Below are 22,298 nucleotides of genomic sequence, written 5' to 3' on the forward strand. Positions count from 1 at the left end.
GGACTACCAGATGATTAAAGTGGCTAGGGCATTGATAAGAAAGTTCATGGTCCCTGTAACCTATTTCTGCAGTAATGAGGCAGCTCATGATCCAGAAATAAGGACTCAACTTCTCAAATTTTAATATATTTTAAAATGAATTCAAAGACTGAGAATAGCACATTTGCCAGGTGACTAAAGTGATTCAATGACACACATTTAATACACAGAAAATTAAAACATAAAATAAACTGTTTCTGTAACTACTATCATCAAGTGAAAACATTGTTTGCTATTTCAATTATATTCTTCAAGTATATATTGACTTCTGCATCATACTATGTATAAAATTCAAGTTAATCTCAAGAATTAAATAATAAATAACAAGACTGTAGCTATATAAAATAGAGTAATCAGGGTCTGAAATGTAAACATAAAAGTAACAAGCTAAAGACATCAATCCAATTCTGCTTTCAGCCATGCTTTATGTACTGCTCTTGATTAAAAAGACAAAACTACACTGTGTGTATATGTGTATGCACTATGTGTGTGAATGCATGCATGTGTGTGTGTGTGTGAACACACACGTTTGTGTGCTTGTATTTGCAGAGTGGGGAGGAAACAGCAAGGAAACCAGTTTAAATGAGGAGTAATCAAAGAAACTGAATAAAAAGCCAAAAGTGATTGTAAAATTCTGACTGATTATTCTTGGAGAAATCACTTGAAGCTCAGTGCATTTGAAGTTTATTTAAAAGGATAAAGTTTTAAAGTTATCAGTCGGGCCTTCAAGTATTTCCAGGAGATATCCAAAACCTAAATTACAAATTCTATCTACCATTTTTGTCATAGACCATGCTTCCAGAAAGAAGAGCAAATGAGGTAAGTTCATGGGGGTGGAGACGGCACCTATTTTTGGGATGATGAAGTTTTCATTGTATTTTCCTTCTCTCTTCCTCATCAAATTCTACTTCTCATTCCAGGGCCCATCCTCCCCAAGCCTGCGCTCCACTGAGACTTCGTCTCTCATCATCAACCCATCTGCCTGCCCCATTTTCACAACTTTTGTCTCATTCTTTATCACTGCCACGTGTACTATTTATTTGATTTTTGTGGATATGGTATTTCTCCCTAGGCAAGATCGTAGAAGACTTCTGAAAATACGTTATAATTTTGATATGTTGATGTCCTAGTCAGAATATACCAGAAAAGATGCTTACAATTGCTCAGTCAATATTTGTTATGTAAGGGAAAGGTGGCTTCAGCCGTGGACCAATTAATTTCATTTCTTTGTAATATGCAGGGATAATACTATATATTTCTCTGCTAAATAATCTCTAGCTTCAACATGTTGAGGAAGGTTTATTATATTATGTTTTTTTGCCAGTCAGAAGCTACTTATCTTACTGTTCAGGTCTCTGCCTCAAATGTAAGACCCATTTGGGCTGAACATTTGTAAAGAAGATAGTTCCTACAAATCACTTCCTATTAGACTTCACTTAACAATATTTGGTTCTTGTATATATATATATATATATATATATATATATATATATATATATATGATTTTATTTATTGATCTGAGAGAGGGCTATGCTTGAGAGAGAGACCATGAGAGGAGAGGGGAGAGAGGTAGACCGAGAGGGAGAAGCAGACTCCCCATGGAGCAGGGAGCCCGACTCTGGGCTCGGTCCCCAGACCCTGGGATCATGACCTGAGCCAAAGGCAGACACTTAACTGACTGAGCCACCCAGGTGCCCCTTAAATATTACCCATATATTCTACCAAGGAAGATAGTCATTATTTTTCAACTTTATAGATTAGAAAGTCAAATTTCAAACACAGAACTAGGGGAATTAGGTTTTAAGCTCAGGGTATAAACATATACTATTTTTATCAAAATATGTTACCTCTTTTGAACCTTGGCCCTGGCTTCCCTACTTAATTTCAAACTTAAATTTGAGCTGTGGCTCACTCATATTTTCCACCAATCTTAACCCAATGTGATAAGGCAGGGAAGACAGAAATTAAATCTAGGGAGATCTGTCATCAGATAGCAGTGATGTGTTCAAATATTAGATCTATTGTTTGATTTTTGAGAAATTTTGGTCAAGGTAAAAGTTGTTAAATCTCAGTTTCCTTATCTTTCAAACATGCAAAATAACAATGCCTAATCTATAGATTTATTATGAAGAATAACTGAGGTATTGGTATAAAGTTCTTTAAGGGCCCTGGTATTTGATGAGTGATTAGTAAATGTTTATTATTATTTTCATCATTATTTAATTTATTGATAAAATTATTGCAAGGGAGTTAATTTAATTTTCAATAAAAACTAAGCTACTTTTACCCACGGTAACATTTTCTCTTCAAATTGTTTCTTTTTTTTTTCCTCCTGTGGGTTTTTTTTTTTTTTTTAAGATTTATTTATTTATGATAGAGAGAGAGAGAGAGCGAAAGAGAGGCAGAGACACAGGCAGAGGGAGAAGCAGGCTCCATGCTGGGAGCCCGACACGGGACTCGATCCCGGGACTCCAGGATCACGCCCTGGGCCAAAGGCAGGCGCCAAACCACTGAGCCACCCAGGGGTTCCCCAAATTGTTTCTAACATAAATTTTTCTCTGTGTTAATGTGTAATAGCTGAAAGTATTACATGTTAAAGGGAAAGGTTTTTGTAACTTTCTAAAATCTTCTAAGAATTGGTTTGCTTTTGCTTGCTTTTTCAATCTCCAAATTAATGTCGAGGTAGGTAGACATAAAATAAATTTTCTAAGTATAGAATCAATAATAATTCAAAGATTGACACAAGCTACATAGTTTGAAGGGTCCTTTTTAATGGATTTTTTCTTTCTCTGTGAGCCTTTGCAAAATATTTTCAGTGTAAAGGTTAAAAGCTTTCCTATAACAACCAAATAATAAATGACAAGACTGAGCTTTACAAGCAAGTAGTAAAGAGCCATGTAGATAAACCATTATGTGGATTTAGTTTCTTTTATATAATTCCAAGTATATGATGTCCAGTCTGCTTAATTCAAGATGAGTAAATACAGCTTTTATGATTATGATACCCCTCAAAGTTTTTAACTGATTGTTTTTGTTTTCAGAATGTTTATACTGGTTTGATAGTTTTACAAAACAGGATTAATTAAAAAATATTTGGGGCAGGCCCGGTGGCCCAGCGGTTTAGCGCTGCCTTCAGCCCAGGGCCTGATCCTGGAGACCCTGAATTGAGTCCCACATTGGGCTCCCTGCATGGAGCCTGCTTCTCCCCCTGCCTGTGTCTGTGCCTCTCTCTATCTCTCTCTCTCTCGCCTCTGTGCCTCTCATGAATAAATAAATAAAATCTTAAAAATATATATTTACAAAGTAATTAAGGTGTAAAATGCTTCAATTTTACTGTTTACTGGGGGATAGGGAGAAGTTGGTAAAAATGTACACACTTTTACTTATGAAATGAATAAGCTCTGAGAATCTAATTATAACATGGTGACTATAGTTGATAAGGATGAATTGTATAATTGAAATTTGTTAAGACAGTGAAAGTTATATGTTCTCACCAGAAAGAAAAATTAGGATAAATATGTGAGATGAAGATGATGGATGTGCTAAATAACTTTCTGGAGAGAATCCTTTTACCATGTCTCCACGTATGCCCATATCAAATAATCTCATTGAGCACTTTCAACATTTTACAGTTTTATCAATTATACCATAATAAGGCTAAAAATATTGTTAATATATAAATTCTCATTTAGATACCTACAGTGTTAATCCAGATCATTATCTCATTTCAAAATTACTACAACAGGCTAGTCATGCTAAGAAAACCACATTTCCTTAAAACTCATTAGCTCAAGTCCAGATGGCTTACCCACTTGGCTTTTAGGGCTGTCTCCTAATTGTCTGCCCTGTAATTGATCCAGTTTGTTTAAGCTACTCTTATTATTTCTGAACACAAACCACTCCAAGTCAGTCATATTAAACGTGCTGAATTTAAACTGTATTATATTTTTTTCTATTTTCATTTGTGAGATATCAGGTATTTTTTCTTAATTTTAAAGACTCAAATAAACCATCATATACTGAACACCCCACTTGTTCATGTTGCAGTTTCGACATGAACACATGAAAACAACAACAACAAAATAAAATGTTAACTGTGCATTAGAGTATTTACTTTGCCAAAAGAGAAGTCTGGCCTTTGCACTTGCCTCTCAGGAGATGTTCTCTAAACCCCTGAAACGTCCAGCCTGATAAAGTGACTTTGTTTACCTGGGGTCTTTGGATGTAGCTATTTAGTCTAACAATGTGATTTGAGATAGGGGCTCTGGGCCATGTGGTATCAACTCAGCCTCTGGAAGGGCTAGAGACCGTCAGCCACATGGGCAGTCAGACCTATCTGCATGACCCACCCCTCATACAAACTCTGGAAACCAGGCTTAAGAAACTGCCCAGGCTGGCAATACACCTCGTACGTTGTCACACACAGGAGTAAGCTGTGTCTGCATAATGCCACTGGGAAAGGACAACTGGGAGCTCCACACATAGTGACTCCTGGACCCTGCTGTATAAAACTCTTCTCTTGTATCTTTCGTTGTAATAAACTAGAATCATGAACATAACAGCTTTGCTGAGTTCTGTGAGTATTTCTAGCAAACTAGTGAATCTGAGGGTAGTCTTAGGTAGTTGGTGACAACTGAGGGTCATTTCGGGACTTATGAACTTTGCATAAACAAGTTAAAAACCCCAGTAGAGGAGGGCCTGATGGCTCAGTCATTAGAGCATGTGACTTGATATTGAGGTCATGAGTTCAAGCCCCATCTTGGGCATGGAGCCTACTTAAAGTAAACTGATTAATTTAAAAAAATGAAAAATAAAAAAATAAAATGAAAACTCCAATAGAAAAAAAAGAAAGAAAAATTGATTTGTAGCACCATTTTCTCCAATCTTCATTTCTATTCTCATGTTCTCTTTCCCATCTGTCCTCTGTTTAAATAGATTGAACCTGTCTCAATGTATATCAAATATACAATTACATATAATATTCTCACATGGTGGACAACTCTTTTCCCAGTAGCCACTCATCACAAAATATACAGGTTTTAAACTAATGATATGTTAAACTCCATTTAAGGCCATATTATTTCTTATGTCTGGTGTTTAATTTTTTGAGGGTTACCTACAATTTTTTTTGGGGGGGGGGTTGGCTAATATCATCTTTCTAAGTATTCAGTATTACTTCTCATGTGTCTTTATGCCAAAGCTCATACGGAAGACTCAGGACTCTGGGTCATTTTGCATAGGTAGCTCACTTACCTGTATTTTTTTTTTCTATTTTCTTCCTGTGTATTTATGATCTTCTTCAATATAATCCATACCAAATTATTACCCAGACATATTCCTTAATTATTCAGTTAAGTTACTTTAAAAAAAATCTGAGGCTTCTACTTGATTCTTAAATTGAGGCAAAATATTTATGATGTAACTGCTGGCTTCAAGAATACACAAATAAAGTGGGAGATAAATGCCCAGATGAGTTGTTGTTTCCAAGATAAAGTATTACAATGATTAGATTGAGGTATTGCTCTAAAAGCAAAGTGAATGAAGTTTTGGGTTTGGGGGCGGGGGTTGGTCTATTTATTTTAGGGGATGAGGGATAGGGCAGAGAAGTGTTAAAGTATTTTCTTTTCCTGGATTGGAGCCATCTATCCTTCTCTACTTGACCCTACTTTTCCTCAATTCCCACCACCAAATTCTGATTTGATTAGAAGTATTCAAATAATTAGAACCACGGTGTTCTGGAACTTGAAATGAATGCACAGAAGTAAGCTTATATAATTATAAGTCAGCTTATATAATTGTGCCGAAAGGAAAAGTAGAGAGATTCATTCATATGTCATGTGAATAGATTAACTTCAGGAACATAAGAAGCACGTATGTTTTGGGCACTTCTTTGTAGCGCATAGTCAGGCATGAAATGGGCACTCAATAATTTTTGGTGGCATAGATGAACTTTGCCCAGAATCATGGTTTGATTGCCAGAAATGTTATTTTTTTCTTACTTCTGTGCTGCAAACCGTGTTCCAAATTGTTGAAAAGAAAATGATCTAAGTAATTATAAAAAAGCAAAACGTGGTAACTTTTAGTGATCAGATATAATTTGTCAAGGTGTGTTCTAGCTCCTTACATGGATTTTTATAATTTAGCTTAAAATTAAAACTATTCAGATTTAAACAAAGGAAAGCAAGACTTTGCTTTTCTTATTTTTAAATGCTGTATTAGATAACTCATAATAAGTACTTTTTTTAATAGTACAGGTTTCACACTTGTGAGCACACAGACCAATCTTGCCCAGAATTAGTACAATTTAGTGAGTGAATTCATTACATTCATGGCATGGTTTGTGAACTTTTTCCTTCATATTTTTCTGTCTGTTTTAAATTTGCATTTGCAATATTAATGTCAGCAAGGAAAAAAATAATTTAAAAAGTATTTTCACAAACACCAGGTCCTCAAAAGACAAAGGAATCTGTATACTAGCTATGATGATTTTAACCTTTCAAAGAGAGTTTTCAATTTATAATCTTTAACTATAATATTAATGCTGATATTTTTCTTTGAAAATTTTGCAAAAGAAATGTGGCTGCACAGTTTTGGCCAAGCTCAGAGGTAGTGAAGCTGTGGGAGGAAACAAAAATTAATAGTAGAGCAGGAGGTCCATGACAACTGTGTGGCTTCATTACCAAAATCGCACATGCAGTTCTGCATTTATAGTTTCTTATACCATTAAGTAGCATAAACACACTGCATGGTTCATTTAGCCCCTAATTTTTCACTTGGATAAATTATCTGGATGTTCCAATTCACATGCATTAATCCTAGGGAGAAACAGCACAGTGTATTTTAGAAAAAGGATTCATTTTCCTATCCTGCATCACATCTATTTATTATCCTACAACGTCTCAAAATATCCCAATTATCAATAGAATTGAAACCAGAGGCAAATTAAGAGTATTAAGAAGTAGAGAAACTCAAACAAACCAGATCTGAACAATGTCACACCATTTCTTAAAATTAACCATACAGCTTGTCTTTCTTTTGCTCACCTTCCTCTTGCCACCCGCCCAGCTTCTCATTTCCCCACTTCTTATCTATGCTGTTAGAGCACAACAGCATACACAGTATCACTGCAAGCACTTAACTGTTTTGCAAGATTTATTAAATCTACTTATTTTAACCCTCCTGGCTACAGTGGCTTTATTTTTCTTGCACGTACTCTTTGAGGCTACTAGAACATTTCATAGATCCCTCCGAATAAACAATACATCACTAAATTTGTTTATATATTAATCTTCCACACTGAAGTACAAAAACATATGTGATGTATTCTAACAGATACAGGATATTAAGTAAATGATCTAGAAATGTAAATGCAGAATACTTTGGATAGAATTTATTGAACATGTATATTTAATAAGTCAAAGAAGCTGACGCAAAGTGTATTATAACAAAACATAGCTTTATGTTATCTGGATACGCATATAGGTGTTTTTAAATTATAGAAGTTGGATAATTGTTGGCAGGAGATATTAGTGACATATTATTAGGTGGTAAAGAACTCTACTGCAAATCTCTCCCTAGATTGATTTCTATAGATACATATAGGTATTCATGTCTATGTACATATATATATAATCACATATATTATATCGAGGAGGGAGGATAGTGGGTTATTTCATACTAATTTCCCTTTAATCTGGTCTAGGACGCTACCCTACACTTCTCTGAAGCAAAGATAGTGCTGACATAGCAGGAAGCCTGCCGCTGGAAGATATTAGTGCGGTCACCTTTGTAGGGCTTTCTCTGCCCTAAGTCAGATTTCCCTATGTGGGAAATTCCAGGGAAAAGTTACTCAGTAGAGATTCCTATACTTTTGTAGAAAGTATAGGAAAGTAGCCTGGGAGGTCACAGGAGACTGGAGAGTAAAGAAGTTGGTTCCTGGTCCTTGGAACTGATGATCTACAGATTTATAAACTATGTCTAGGAACAGAGACCACTGCATCTTGAGATAGCTGTTACCCTAAGATAACTTAGCAGTAGAGCACCAGTAGCAGACAAGATAACTCATAATACATACATGTAGAACAGACAGCGGAGAAAAAGCACAAATAACATAATTAGAAGAGGCCCCAAACACTTTTTTTTAAAAGATTTTATTTATTTATTCATAGAGACAGAGAGAGAGAGAGAGGGAGAGGCAGAGACACAGGCAGAGGTTAGGAGAAGCAGGCATCATACAGAGAGCCTGATATGGGCCTCGATCCAGGGTCTCCAGGATCACGCCCTGGGCTGCAAGCAGCGCTAAACCACTGCTCCACCGGGGCTGCCCGAGGCCCCAAACACTTTAAAAACAATTTCTGAAATTCTGATATACGTGCCTCATCTGACTAATACATTAATCGGTACAGACCTTGATATTTGGCATGATGAAGAAGAGTGGGAAAAGTTGTGGCTAATATATACGGTAGGTAATATATTTAGTGGTAGACGATCTGTGATTGTGTAGTATAAATTCTAAATAAAGCTACTGAAACAGAAGACACATACTTGAAGTGAAATATTTCTAGCAATATGGAGATAGAAGTCACCTATTAATCTGGATCTAAAGAGAAGAGGGACACTACATAGAAATTTGAATAGGGGAAGGTAGTTAAATACACTTAAAAGGGTATTGGAATAAAGGGATTGGTTAGGTTAAGAAGAAGCACACAGAAATCTCAAAGATATAAGAAGAGCAGATGTCACAAGCAGCTAGTTCTCCCAAGGGAGATACACAATGCCTGAAGAAAAGATCCAGATTGTGCTGGAGGGGGCTCAGCTATGGCTCATTATGTGCAGGGAAATCTCTGTGGCCCTGTCCTGAAGAACTTGGATATTTGCCTCCTAGATCTTGTGGGAAATACTAATTCTAAGGTATTTAGGAAAGCTGTTCATGAGGTGGTATCTCTTTGGAGGCATTTCACTAGAAACCTGCCTAAGGAGACGAGTCAAGGAAAAATGCTGCCTGGTGTTTGCTGCTGACCACCATAATACTGCAAGAACTGGTTCTGCTGAAACTGTGAGCACTGCAGAAACCAGAAGCACTCTGCTACAAAAAACACCTAAGGTGAGTGGGATGCCAGTCACAACTGTTAGCTGCTTGTCTTCCTGGCTTTTGTTCACTACAGTTGCTGGAAACCTAGGGCCCTGGTCCTGGAGAAAGCCATACGGACTCCAGGGGCTTGCCTGGTGAGCACATGAGAACCAGGAAGCAGAAAACATTTTTTTTTTTTTTCCTGCACAATTCTCCAGCCCTCTCTACTGACAAAGCTTCAGTGCCAGCTGGTAAAGAGCTAAGATGCTTTATGGGCCAAGATGCATTTCACAAAGCAGGGAAAAAGATGAATTGGAGGCAAAGAACAAATAAATCACCAACTGACCCAATCCACCCCTTTGGCTATTTAGCTTCCATATATACTCTTCCGCAAACATTTGAACTTTTCAATAAACAACAAAGTAACTCTGTATTTCTACTTAAAAAGACACAGCTATCATTCTATTAAGTGAAAAGAATCTTCCTGCTTTCCCCTAAATGAGGCGACATACAATCATGAGTCACTGTATACATCAGTGGATATATTAAGTACCCCTGAACTTCAGCCACCATCCCACAGAATATCTAAAGACTAAATTATAAAGTTAGCTCCTAATAACTAGTATATAAAGTGAAAACATAAAGGGACGTGAAAAATAGCATTTTCAAACACGCACACATAACCTGCAAATAGAAATGTGCAAAGATTAGTTTTTATAAGTGATTATCAGACTATGAGTTAATATCCATGTCTTCCCTCATTTGCTATCCATTCTATACTTGATATAACATTCTTATTTGTCACAGGTCAAATGTTTCTGGATTTGCTGGATCACAAGGCCCAGTGATAGAGCAACTTGCGCTGTATAGGGAAACTAATTTCTATAATTTTCCCAGGAATTTGTATTGATTCCAATTTATTATCATGGAAGGCAATGGAAGTTTTAGGGGCTTCCAGTTAGTGTTTCTTACTGTAATGTTCCCATATGATCAGTGTGAGGTATATTGGCTCTACTAACTTCCTCTATACACTTCTCTTATTCTGGTCTCATTAAAAACTGACCTCCTTACAGGTGATTCTGTAATATGTTGCCTCTAATTTCCACACAAATGTCCACTAAGCATTGTACCTCTCTGTTTTTATAATGGTGAGGTATAGCAACTTGTCTTTCACCTTGAAGGGATATCTCAATCTACTCCAGACCATTGAATCCTAGATATGCCACTAGGGTGATTTGTCCCTGAATTTTTGTGAAATTGACCTCCAACTCTCTCATTTACATATTTCTTACTAAGACCTCTCAAGAACCCGTTACTTCAGATTCAATCAGCATAATGTAGTATCACATGGTGGACCAGTGTGATATTTTGGGGAATATCAGGAGCATCAGAAATCTCTGAAGAACTATGATAGATAATATCACCTCTGCTTTCTTTCAAGTGTTTTATGGTGGAATCAATTTCTGGCATTACCCCAGGAATTTGGTATTGCTTTTGATTTATTATCTTGAAAAGGAATGGAAGTCCAAGAGCTTCCAGTTCATGCTTCCTACTGTAATATCCCCTATGGGACTGTGTGCTGATGTATGATTCCATAAACTGCTAAGTATGTCTAGGTTCATTGGAAACCATGTGTGTTGCAGGAAATTGTTGTCAAAGAAGCTGCAGGAACCGGGAACTAGAGAAGCCATGCCCAGTGAGTGCTTCAGGCGCCTGCTGAGTAAACACACCCGAACTAGGAAGCAAAGGTTCTTTCCTCTTGCAATGTCTTCTTTGTGCCTTTTACTGACAAAGCTTCAGTGCTGACTGACAAAGAAAATTATTTTAAGGGCCCAGATCCATTTTCACAGAGTAGAAAATGTATGTATTTCAAGTGAGGAAGCAAGAAATCAATAGCCAGCACACATCTTAAATCTCCATATATAGACAAACATACACACGCACACACACAGTATATGAGGGGAAAAAGTATTTCACTTCTATCACTGGGGTTATAGTTCACAAATCAACTTATAAAATATTATATCTTACTAGGAGAGTAAGCCAGCAATGGGTAAATTGCACAAAACAATAAGAAAAGGCATTGAATATTATGTTGGTTTTGAGAGAAATAGAGAGAGCATGTGAGCATGGGGACCTCATGGGAAGGAAAGAAAAAATCTTAAGCAGGCTTCATGTCCAGTGTGGAGCCCAACACAAGGCTTGATCTCACGACCTTGAGATCATGACCTGAGCCGAAACCAAAGTCAGACACTTAACGGCCTAAGCCACCCAGGTGCCCTGAATATTATGTTTTTGAATATTATTTCTTGAATAGGAAAGACCTACATTGCATATGCACGTGTGTATGTATAATTCTCATGTATAAGCATACTATGTAAACATGTGCATTTACCTTTTGTTATTTCTACACTTTATGAGAGAGATGATCAATTCAATACCTTTTGCAGCATTGAAGTTATATACTAGATTTCCATTTTTCTCCCATTTTAGAAATATATTCAAATAATATTTCTTAGGTTGGATTTTGAATGGGCAAGATTTGGGAGCAAGAGCACTAGTGGTAATGTAGCCAAGCTATTATGAAGACTTTAACAGATTGGAATAGTCAAGAGACATAGATTGAGTTTCTTAGAAACTCACTGTTACATCAAATTTATATTCTTGTGTTTAAGCTTCCCCTGTTTAAAATACATATTCTAGTCTTGAGCATAAAAATCAGAAACAGCCAAGATAAATGATTGTACCTAATAAAACTCTAAATAAAGCTTTTGAAATATTTGGATTGCAACTGAGTTACTCGATGATATGCCAAATACCAGTTTTGGGAATAGACAAACTAGCTCTGTAACATTAGTTAAGCCACTCACGCAGTCCAGATTCTGTGTTTTATCTAGAAAGTGATATATCTTGTAAAGGAATATTAGGCATTCAACTTTTCATGATACTAAATGTAGAGATGGGATCATATTATAAGTTTACCAATTTGTTTCTGATTGAAAATCAGAATATTTAACAAATTATTTGAGAAGGTCAAGAACCAATTGGAATGTATAACTAACCCATCAGATAGATGTCTCTTATAATGTGTAGTCAGTCTACACTGCTGTATACATATTAATCATTAACCCTAATTATCTCCTACTCATTTAAATATTTTCCTTGTAGTTAAAATGATAGAAGTATGCTAGATTAAATTACAAGTATGTCTTTGTGATAGATGATTTTTGCGCCCATTACCTCTAAAATATCAACTAAATTTCATAATTTGTATTTGTCTTACTTAAAGTCACTGTGATTCTACATATTACCTTTTTATTCATATATAATTTCTTAAGAAATGAGAAACTTGTCTAGTTTTTTTTATAAGAAGGGCAAAAGCAGCAAAATATCTTTCAGAAATATTAATAAGAAGGCAATGGCTTCTAATTACCAATAGTATTTGCAGTAGTAGTGATAGTAGTAATAGTAGTAGTAGTAGTAGTAGTAGAATTGCAGTGCTTTTAATTGTTTAAGTGTATAAAAATCAAATAATTAAATGATTCAAGTTATGTATAGGAGAAAAGAGGGTCATCTTTTGCCTCTACAGAGAACAGAATAGAAAGAGTAGATAGGAGTTAAAATAATGCCATTATGGGTTCTGCTAGTAGACTCAGATAAACGAGTCAGTCAGGCTACAGGCTAACTTGAGACAGCAACCAAGATAAATATAAATGAAATTGTGATGACTATTCACATGGCTTAAGTGAACTAAAAATACTCTAAATCTTAATGATTCAATCTTCAAAAATTTAATTAATACTTAATAGTCATGCCAGTAAGACCAAGAAGCACCTCCATGAAAAACATGGCATGACAAGATAAGTTTCTGTAATGTGGAAGTGATGACATTTATTATTTCTATGATGGTGTTTATTGATGATCTATAAAAGGAAACTCCATAGGCTAGGAGCTTAAAGAAAAGTCCTTCTGACAGCTTCTTTACTACAGGCACACTCAGATTTGCTTTTGGAAAACTTCTGTCTTGTTTTGTGCATGACCTAGAGCAGAGGCTGGGTTGCGCAGACAATATGAGTCACTCACACATTTAAATGAATATTGTTATCTAATCTCACTTGTTTTACAGTTAAAACATTTTGCTGTCTTAATTCTTGTGAACAGCTATTTCTATTGATGCCTTCCATGAAATATCTGACTTGTTTATCCTACCCCTAGAGCATGATTTCTAAAAAAAAAAAGAAAAAAAATCTGTGATTTACTCTTTTTCATAAAGTAAATTTTACTCCCTGTAGAGCTTACGGAAATTAGTATTCTGTTTATAATGTAAAAGGACAGAAAAGTCCTCATGTTATGATGCTATTTAGAAAAGATCACTATCTTTTAGTATTAAAGAATGAATCAAATTCTGCCTGAAAGATCAAAAAACCTAAAATGAATTCTCTGCATGAACAAATTAAGTGCTTTCCCTAGGCTCACACATGTCCTCAGCAGTGAAATCTTAAAAAACAAAAACAAAAACAAAAACAAAACCCTCAAAGCATTAATATGGTACAATTTAAACCTGTGTAACTTGTTTATTTAACCTTTATACACTACATGGATTTTTAAATCATGCAAAAGAACACAACTATTTTAAGTAAAAACATAATCTTACTAATTTTATGTGTAGCAAAGACATTTCTTTTTATGTTAAAACAGCTTATATGGTATAGCTTTCTAGAGATAAAACATATAAAAGTCTTCATGTTTTTAATATACCTTGGTCTTGCTTTGACATTCCTTTCTATTAAATATGATTTTCTGTTTTTTCCATTTCTTGAAAATTAACAATAATTATAATACATGTGTCCCATATGTTTTATATTTATAAGATACAATATATAATATATAATTTAAAATCACCACTTCCTTCTGCCATTGAAGGAAAGAAGCAGCCACAGATGACATGTAACTGCTACGGTTACCGTTATGGGCAATAAGATTTTATTTACAGGCATGAGTGTCAGTCCAGATTTGGCCCACAGACTCGTTTGTCTGCTCTCGATTTAGTATATCTCTTGAACAGAAACAACTTTAAATGATTCTACCTTGGGCATGTTTGTGAAGAAATCATCCTGAAGACATTGCAAAAAAGTAAAATTCTAAATAGGTTTTCTTCTCCTAGTTCACCTATGTCTCAAAAAGTGAATGTTATTGACATTTTACTTATACCCTGTCATCAGAAATCGCAACTACTGGGGGGTCAGCCTATATTCAGAAACATAATGGTAATAGTTATTTAACCATACAAGCTGACTAATGAAAATTGCTTATTATTGATGATGTGATTTTAATATACATTTAATATCTATTCATAAAAATACATATTATTTATGAATTACCTTAACCACTATTTTAAATACATATGATTCTCTTTTATTTACTTTTGTAGTAATCTCTTTTGTTCAGATGGTCATGTATTTCTTTTGTAATAACTCATTTGAATTTTCACACCTTTTGTCAAAATTAAGTTCTATTCTACTATATCTTTTAGCTCTTCTCACTGTCTCTATTCAAATGCAAACACCTAACTTTTTTTTTGAGTATTTTAAGGCCAATTATATTTATCATACAATATGGCTCATATGTCACTTTGTAAGTATCTCTAAGTGATAAGGATTCAAAATAGTTATATCATTATTATATTAAAAAAGGAAACCTAAAGCATAAATACTAGTGTTTTCTAATAACCTGTATCTTTAATTTGTCCTGATTTTCTTAAATATCTATTTTTGCTTTGGTTTGTCTAATTCAATATACCAACAAAATCCACACATTTTATGCTTTTTCGTTTTAAGCAGATTTAACCTCCACTGCCCCACTTGGACTCTGCTGTGTTGAATATCTTCTTAAATGAGAGAATGAGGCAAGAATGTGGTAGGACTACTCGCCTCAACCATGAGTGGTTATCACTCAGTGACAGGCAAGAGGAATAAATAACATGTGCATCTGACACAAAGCAAAGCAGCAATTATGAGTGTTCAATAGGACAATGGTAAGAAAAATGCCTCAACTTCCAGTTCAATGAAACAAGTCCAAGCTTCTTTATCTAATATATTTCCATTATAAAAACATGGAATGTAAAATTTCCACATAGAGAGCCACATTGAATCATTGAAAGGATCCTTTAGCATTTTTTGTAACACATGAGATACGGTAGCTAGTGAAAGTTTCAGGGAGCAATAAGAACCTTTATCACCCTTTTGAGAGGTGAACATGATATACTTCGGGGGATTGTGATAATTCAGATGGGAACATAGGAATTTCTTTGGTAAATATTTGTCTTCATAATCCAGACTCTAATAATGAAGAATATGATGACCAGTTTAATTGTATTTTATTATTTAAACTAAAAGTGGATTTCAGAAAGCAATACATGACATGATAAATAAAATGATACAACTAGTATTTTCACTAGTTTGCAGTAGCAGAACTCTGCTTTTAACTATGCTGAGAAAAATCACTTAAAAAGCAGGGATACTGCTCTCGCTTCTAGCTACGACGGAGCAACCAGATTTACTCATAAACAGCCAAAAAATGGAGACAAAATATATGAAACAGAAATTTTGAGATACTAGAGGGCAGAGAATAATACAATGTGATCTCTTAGAGATGGGAAATAAATAAGATGAGCCCTACATTTCTAAAAGTTTACTATCTTGAGAGAAGCTCCAGGGCTCCTAGCCAGGCTAGGAGACCCCAGCAGAGTCCAAGAGACTCCCTGTGTTGAGGAGATTAAGCTGAAAGTGCTAGAAAACCAAGGATGCTGCTAGAGCTTGTAGGATGAACAGAATCCTCGGAGAGAGCAACACAGAGAAAGAGCTCCAGAGATTAGCAGAGCATCCTCCTCAGGCATTCCGCTGACTCCCCACCATTGTATATTATAAAGCTTGGCCTGAGCTGTCTTTTTCCTTTACCATCATAGTGTGTGAATAATGATAACTGATAACTCACTATGCTTTACTGTTCTTCCTCTGGATTTTAAAGAGATCAAATAGTTTTTCCTATGTTTGTAAGCCGTTGAAAAACATTTGTGTGCAAAATACCAGCCAAATATTTTGTCAATTTTTTTTTAAAGATTTTATTTATTTATTCATGAGACACATAGAGAAAGAGAGGCAGAGACATAGGCAAAGGGAGAAGCAGGCTCTCTGCAAGGAGCCCTATGTGAGACACGATTCCTGACCCCAGGATCACTCCCTGAGCCAAAGGCAGACACCCAAATGGTTAGCCACCCAGGCATCCCTCTTGCCAACTTTTAAATTATTTCTGTTTCTTTGTGGGAGATAGTTTACATATGTATTAGCATAATTTTTGGTAGGAAGTAAACATATAAATTATTTATATTTATATTATTTATATTTAAATGTGTGTGTGTGCATAATCACTCATATATGTTGCAGTTTTCTCCACTGGTTTTCTTTTTCACTCATTTTTTGTATCTTTTGATAAGCAGATCTTTGCCATTTTAAAGTATCCAATCAATATATATTTTTTTAAAGATTTTATTTATTAATGAGACACATAGAGAGAGAGGCAGAAGGAGAAGCAGGCCCCATGCAGGGAGCCTGATGTGGGACTCGATCCCAGGTCTCCAGGATCACGCCCTGAGCTGAAGGTGGTGCTAAACCGCTGAGCCACCCGGGGCTGCCCCAATCAATATTTTTTTAAAAAAATATTTTATTCTGCATTTTCACATCATGAAGTTTGAAGATGTTCTCTATGTTTTCTTCTAGAATATTTATTATTTTGCCTAAATTTAAATCTACATTTCATCTGAATTGTACTTTTCCATATGGTATGACCTTGGGTCATTTTTAATTTTTCCATAAACATATCCTATTTTCCACACACACTTATTTAAACATCATTATTTTCTCATCTCTTCAGTAAAGCTTTTATCATAACCCTAGTGTCCATGTAGGTATAGATCTGTTTCTGGAATTTATAGTGCTGTTAGCTTAACACTCCAGTCAACTCAACCCAATTTCACGGATTATTTAATTCAAAGTTGAGGTTTAGTCTCTTCCAGGTCCTCTCTAATTCCAGTTCACCTTTTTTCTAGTTGACAACTATTCAGACCTCTAGCCTCTCAAATAAAATTGAGCACAATTCACTAGAGTTTCACACTGAAAAATAGATTTTTACTGTGGGGGGATTCATCATGAAATAATTTTCTTAATGCATGTTTTCCAAAAGTCTAAGGAGTCATTACTCTACTGCTAATACAATCAGCCACAAACTTGGTAAATTATTTTTACTGATGACTATGTGGATCAGAATATGTCAAACATTTTTGTCCTTCTACCAGAGATAAATAAATAAGTATGTGGTTGGGGCAATGGAAAAATATACACTCATATGCCTAAAATGGAAAAGTAACCAAAACTCCCACAAGACATCCCATTATATAACAGGATGTACAATCAATACATGGCTCTTACAAATTCAAAGACAATTCATGTACAGATGAAAAGTAATATTTCTAACAACAAATAGAAGTCATTTTCCTAATGACCCTAATACATGCCTGAATGAGTCTGGCTTTCAGTTCAGCAAAGACAAGGTGTGAATGCTGAAAGCTTTATTAATGTTTTGCCAATTTCTTATGCTTCAAGCAATTTTGCTTTAACTTATATGTAACCAAAAAGCAGAGGTTACTGGTTTTTTACAGTACTAAGTGAATGTAAAGTTTCAGATTTCAAAATTCTCATTTTCACATATGTGACTTATGTGAAGCTTTCTATATCACAAATGATATTTAATCTGATTCCCTAAGTTCATGAGAAGCTGTCATTATCATTTAGAAATAGTGAATATGAAAAATAAAAATAAAAAATAAAAATAGTAAATATGTAGAGATTTTGATGTCACACTGCTAGAAAATAATCAAAACATAGTCAAATATGAATAAATTATACTTCTCTTGGCTTAACCATGAAAAATAGATATAAAGGAATAGTAAATTCTCAAATTTGGATTTTGTATGATTTTGATTTTTGCATTGATGAATTATAACAATAATAAGGTTTCAATGGTGCATTTCAAAACAAATCTAATCTCTAAATTTACTCATAATACCTAGTACTGATCATTATACAAAGAAATATGGGGCATTGTCACATATTGTTTAATTGACAAACTTTCAATGGGCAATTTAGCAATTCATACAGACATTTAGATAGGGCATGCCACTTAGTCCAGCAATTTCATACCCAGGTATCGATTATGAAAAATAATCTTAAATTACTTTCAAAAATAATATAAATAGTATAATAACTGCATTATTATTTGTGATAAAAAATGGATATATTCAAATTTCCAGCCTTGGCTGTAGGGACACTTGAAGATCTTTAAAAATAGAATGATTATTGAATTTGCCTTCTCCCTACCAGAAACAATGATTTAACTGATCTTTACAAGAGATTGGGTATTGTAATTTTTAAAAGATTCCTGAGTGATTTTATTTTGTAGTCAAGGTTGAGAATCCCTGATGTAAATACCTACCATTAAATCAAGAAACAATTACACTACAGACTATTGTATGATTTCTAAGTTCACTATGATGCACATTTGTATATAATTTATTGCTAAACTAGATTGGTGAATAAAAAGAGCCTGGCACTTACACACAGCTTGCTTTTCTCTTAGAACACTTTGCATATATAATTGAATATGTGTATTATGTACACATGTACATCAACACATGTGCCAGGGAAGTTCCAGATTGTGAGTCAGCTATGCAGAAGTCACGGAAGATAAGGGTATGGTCAAAAGGAAAGGGGGATTGGAAAGTCTGGCAATAAAACAATTGCAAAAATGAGACCTCCCTCTCTCCTTTCCCACTGAAGTGGTACACCCTAAAGTTTCCATTCTAGCTAAAGGTAATTGCGGGACTTCCTAACTGAAAAGTAAAAATTAAAACAAAAGATGATGTTTATGAAATGACATTGAGTATATGGTTTTGCAAGAACAAGTAATTCCGGTTTAGCTATGTCTACTCCACAGAACACTTCCTCACTTTAGGATTCAGATACTGTAACCTAATAACAATGCTCTCACTTGCTATGCTAATTGGAAGCCACAGGTGACAAGCCCTAATCTTGTGCACCAGAGCTCCCAAGAACCTCCGAGTTTAAGAGAGAGACAAAGTGGAAAACAATTTAACATATTCAACAGCAAAGGATATCCACATCAAGTACTTTGATCCATATATAGGCAGATCAAAAAGTTCTGAGACAAAGAATATGAACGTGGTGAATATTCTAACCTATGAGAAATATATTAAAGAAATAGTCATAATATCCAAATGAATATATGCAACAATGTCCTAATTGAATGGTTTATTTATTGGAGAAATAACTAAATGCTTATCAATGAAGTGTTAATTAACTGTGATGTGTCCAATTGATGGGATGTTTTGTAGTTGTTAAACTAATTGGTAAGATTTATGATTATGAAATATGGGTAAAAGCAAGGGGATGAAAACATAAGTGAAATTTTGTAATTATATCATTATAACAGTGTTAAACTGTGAAGTGATCTGAGTCATTTTATTGAAATATCACTTGGGAAAATAGTTCACTCTAAAACTTTAAGAAACTATTCCTAAGATAGAATACACATTAATTTGTTAAAATACTGATTTCTTTTCCAAAGGAGATTTATTTCTCAGCCAATATGTTTATTTGGAACATATTCTTTTTTTCCTTTTTCTTTTTAAAATAACATATTGAAATATAATTTACCATAAAAGTCATCCCTATCATGAAATTTACCCATTAAGCATATAATTCAACAGTGTTTAGCGAATTCACTGAGTTGTGCAACACTCCATAATAAAGTTTTTTTTTTTTTAATTCTTATTTATTTATGATAGTCACACAAAGAGAGAGAGAGAGAGGCAGAGACACAGGCAGAAGGAGAAGCAGACTCCATGCACCGGGAGCCCGACGTGGGATTTGATCCCGGGTCTCCAGGATCGCGCCCTGGGCCAAAGGCAGGCGCTAAACCACTGCGCCACCCAGGGATCCCCATAATAAAGTTTTATAACATTTTCATCACACTGAAGTAATTTCTCATGCCCATGTGCTGTTAATTCCCCTTCCCAGCTCCAGCCTGAGATAACTACTAATTTATTTTCTGTCTCCAAAGAGAATGCTATTTTGGGACATTTTATACAAATAGAATCATATAGTATGTAGTTTTTTATTTCTACCTTTGAAACGGTATCTTGTTTGAAACACACACACATACATTTGAATTCTCTAAACAAAATATTTCACTTAAATCTCAAAAGCTTTTATTTATTCGTGAAAGTATAAAAATAGTGCTGAGTCATAGTGAATTTATGTGAGCCTAGGGAGATAAATTTCAGTTCATATCTTGGACAGTTCAAATTAAATTTATGGTACTATTATTTTTTTAATGAAATGAAGAGACAACTATGTATTGCCAACTTGCAGTTCTTCATATTTCAATGGCATGTGCATGCCTATATGTACATGTGTGTGTATGTGTGTTTACGTATTGTGGCCATGGATTTAATGGTATGTTCTTTAGGTTTCCTGAAAATTTAATACCGAGAAAAAACTGAAACTCAATTTTTAATAGATGACATTTATACTATATTTATATAAAGTAATTGTCACATTTATCATATAGGATAGTATAGTATAGGTGTATCCTCCAACTGAACTAATGTGTTACATTATGTACTCTTCATTTGAGCCTTTAGATTGTTCTTCTAGCACTTAGTATTTATTCAGGATAAATAGTAGGGTCAATACAAGACTCTGCCACAGTCTATCCTACTCCAATCATGTGGATGGGCCAAATTCAGTCGCAGAAAATGGACTCTGAAACTTTTTCCCTGGAAAAGCTAATAGTACATACCCAGATATACTTGGCTTACAGCAGAGGAAATACAATACAAACGTGCCACAGATACACCCAATTGAAATGACATTTTTGTAATAGGCTACATCCTATTACGAGCTTCAAAATTCGTATTCCCAAGTTATTTAAAAGAAAATCCAATACTCAATAAAAAGTTGTGTGATTTATTTCTTAGTTTATAGTCAATAGTTTAGTGAGCCTTTTGCAAAATTTCATATTATGGAAGAAAACTCTTTACCAGAGTTAATGCATATTTATTCTTCAAGTCTTAGGTCAAGGGCAAGTCCACTCTGATATCTGCCTTGCATTCCCTCAGTAGAATTCAATGCCATTTTCTTAATAATTATATTTTATTTCAAATGTGTTTGTCAGCTTTGCCATTAACTGTCAATGTCTTCAGAATGAGAGGTATTCTCTTCATCTTTATAGTTCAAAGTGCCTAACACAATGCCTGGCATTTAGCAGGTATCAAAAATGTATAGTTGATGCATAGGTGATAATCTGCATCAAATTATTAATGGCAGGGAGAGAATACTCCTTTCTGATCAAAGTGCAGTTATTTCTGGTTCCAGTAAGAATAATGGTTATATAACTTTTCAAGGTGGGACGATTTTAACAATTTTTTTAAAGATATTTATTTATTTATTTTAGAGAGGGAGCATGAGTGGTAGGGTAGGGTAGAGGGGGAGGGAGAGAAAGAATCTCTCCAGAAGACTCTGCAGACTCTGTGCTAAGCACAGAATCGATGGCAGGGCTCAATCCCTTGACGCCAAAATCATGACTGGAGCAGAAATCAAGAGTGGATGCCCAACCAACTGAGCCACGTAGGCACCCCAATTTTAATAAATTTTATTGTGAATATGCCAGTAATAACCCTCTAAGAATCTTTCCAAAAACTTTTAGACAGCTTTTTTTTGTCTCTTATTTTGGACATGCTCTTTTTTTGAAATGCATCATTTGTTCCATCTGATAATATTTGGCTCTTCTTTCTATACTCCTGCCTTCTCCTTTTAACGAGGATTGTATTTTTCCCCAAATCACCTTCTGCTACTTGAAGTATTGTTTAAAGTTGACAAACTTACACTTATCTAGAGATTATTTCTAGATTATTTTCTTTGGTTCTCTTTCCTGGTACCTTTTTTCCTCATTAATTCAAAATACAATTATATCTTTTCTTTGATCTGAGTGCAATTACTTTCCTAATTTCTAATTGATTCAAATGTCATGATATTTTTACCAGACTGTTATCATC

General features: G+C 34.7%; 1 pseudogene; it reads left to right on the top strand.

The window, feature by feature from the left end:
* The first annotated feature begins 8,968 nt into the window (after positions 1 to 8,968).
* LOC125754536 (tigger transposable element-derived protein 1-like) overlaps positions 8,969 to 22,298 on the top strand; it is a 50,658-nt pseudogene continuing 37,328 nt past the window's right edge.

The sequence above is a fragment of the Canis lupus genome, chromosome 38 (genome assembly GCF_003254725.2).
Source record: "Canis lupus dingo isolate Sandy chromosome 38, ASM325472v2, whole genome shotgun sequence".
Taxonomy (NCBI): domain Eukaryota; kingdom Metazoa; phylum Chordata; class Mammalia; order Carnivora; family Canidae; genus Canis; species Canis lupus.